Here is a 2500-nt window from a genome sequence, read left to right on the forward strand (position 1 = left end):
CCTCGAGCACCATCGGCACACGCTGGGCCCTGGTGCGGCAGGTTGCCTCGAGCGCCATCGGCACACGCTGGGCCCTGGTGCGGGAGCTTGCCTCGAGCGCCATCGGCACACGCTGGGCCCTGGTGCGGCAGGTTGCCTCGAGCACCATCGGCACACGCTGGGCGCTGGTGCGGGCGCTTGCCTCGACCAGCATCGGCACACGCTGGGCCCTGGTGCGGCAGGTTGCCTCGATCACCATCGGCACACGCTGGGCCCTGGTGCGACAGGTTGCCTCGAGCACCATCGGCACACTATCGGCCCTGGTGCGGGCGGTTGCCTCGACCACCGTCGGCACACGCTGGGCCCTGGTGCGGGCGGTTGCCTCGAGCACCATCGGCACACGCTGGGCCCTGGTGGGTTTAGGCACATCTTCAAATTTCTGCCGTGCCAATGCCATTTTTATGGCTTGTAAATTCATACAATGGTCCCCTAAGCCTTCACGTGAAGTTTCGTTGGAAGATGACTCGTTTTCTATTTTTCATGATTTTCGAAACTTTTTGCGGTTCGGGATTTTTTAAAATTTTTTTATAAGGATTTTTGGCCCCAAATTTTGTAGGCATGATCCTTCTATTTTTGTTGGCATGCACAAAAAAATTCAGCTAAAAACTCGAAGTAGAGAAGATTTTGTGACCGTTTGAAAAAAGTGTCCCCATTTCAGACACTTTAACGGCTACTGGTAGCAAACCTGTAAAATCTCAAATGCTCTTTAAGGGGGTGTGAATTCTCAGAGGTTTGATGAGGGATAGGGGGCCAACACAAGGCCAAGTACCAGCACCCATCGCACATCATGTGCGCACACCCCCCCGGCCCCCCTCCCAATCGCCGGAACCCCAATGCCGCCGGTCAGGTTCTCCGGCGGTACTCCGGCGATGCTCCGGCGATGCTCCGGCGATGCTGTCCCGAGTGAAAAAAATGCGGCACCAGCACATGCTGGAGCCAAGCATGGGCACCGTGGCTCAAAATCGAACTTCGGCCAAGGCCTCGACCATCAATGGCACATGATGACGCATGGTGATGGCACATGCATCGACCATCATCGGCATAGGCTGCCCTTCGGTACGGGCACTTGCCTCGACCGCCATCGGCACAAGCTGGGCCCTGGTGTGGGTTGTTGCCTCGATCACAATCGGCACATGCTGAGCCTTGGTGCGGGCGGTTGCCTCGACCACCATCGGCAGACCCTGGGCCCTGGTGCGGCCGGTTGCCCCGATAACCATCGGCACACGCTGGGCCCTGGGGCGGGCGCTTGCCCCCAGCACCATCGGCACACGCTGGGCCCTGGTGCGGGCGGTTCCCTCGACCACCATCGGCACACGCTGGGCCCTGGTCCGGGCGGTTACCCCCAGCACCATCGGCACACGCTGGGCCCTGGTGCGGGCGGTTGCCCCCAGCACCATCGGCACACGCAGGGCCCTGGTGCGGGCGGTTGCCCCGAACACCATCGGCACAAGCCGACCCTTGGTGCGGGCTCCTGGCTCGACCACCATCGGCACACGCTGGGCCCTGGTGCGGGCGGTTGCCTCGAACACCATCGGCACACGCCGGGCCTTGGTGCGGCCGGTTGCCTCGACCACCATCGGCACACGCTCGGCCTTGGTGAGGGCGCTTGCCTCGACCACCATCGGCACACGCTGGGCCCTGGTGCGGGCGCTTGCCTCGACCACCATCGGCACACGCTGGGCCCTGGTGCGGGCGCTTGCCTCGAACACCATCGGCACAAGCCGGCCCTTGGTGCGGGCGGTTGCCTCGAGCACCATCGGCACACGCTGGGCCCTGGTGCGGGCGGTTGCCTCGACCACCATCGGCACACGCTGGGCCCTGGTGCGGACGGTTGCCTCGAGCACCATGGGCACACGCTGGCCCTTGGTGCGGGCTCTTGCCTCGACCACCATCAGCAGAAGATGGCCCCTACGTCGAACACCATCGATACATGCCGGGCCTTGGTGTGGGCACATGCCTCGAGCTGGTGCGGGCGGTTGCCTCGACCACCATCGGCTCACGTTGGCCCTTGTTGCGGGCACATGCCTCGACGACCATCGGCACCTGCGCACCCTCGGTGTGGGATTTGCTTGTTTGGAAAAAGTGTCCCCGTTTCAGACATTTTAACGTCTACTGGTAGCATATCTGTAAAATCTCTAATGCTCTTTAGGGGGTGGTGGTCCGGCACCCCCTCTCCCCCCCCCCACGGGGGGAGTAGGTGTGCGCGATGGGCCTCCCATTGCGTGCACCCCGGCCAACGTCCCTCGAACGAAATACAGGGCGAGCATGCCTTCCGGCGATTTTTGTCCGACGACTGGTTGCTCCGGTGACCGGCAGGCGCCCATGGCCTCGATCGGTTGGCTTGCATGCAAAAAAAGGGAGCCGAGCTCCAGCCCGTGCACGCGGCGGATGCTGCCCTAGACCCCAGACCAAGTCCCTGAATCGGGCAACGGCTCCCTGGGGTGGTGCAAGCAGAAGCTGC

This window comes from Durio zibethinus, unplaced genomic scaffold (genome assembly GCF_047325235.1).
Source record: "Durio zibethinus cultivar Kanyao isolate XHJ-2024 unplaced genomic scaffold, ASM4732523v1 HiC_scaffold_387, whole genome shotgun sequence".
NCBI classification, from domain to species: Eukaryota; Viridiplantae; Streptophyta; class Magnoliopsida; order Malvales; family Malvaceae; genus Durio; species Durio zibethinus.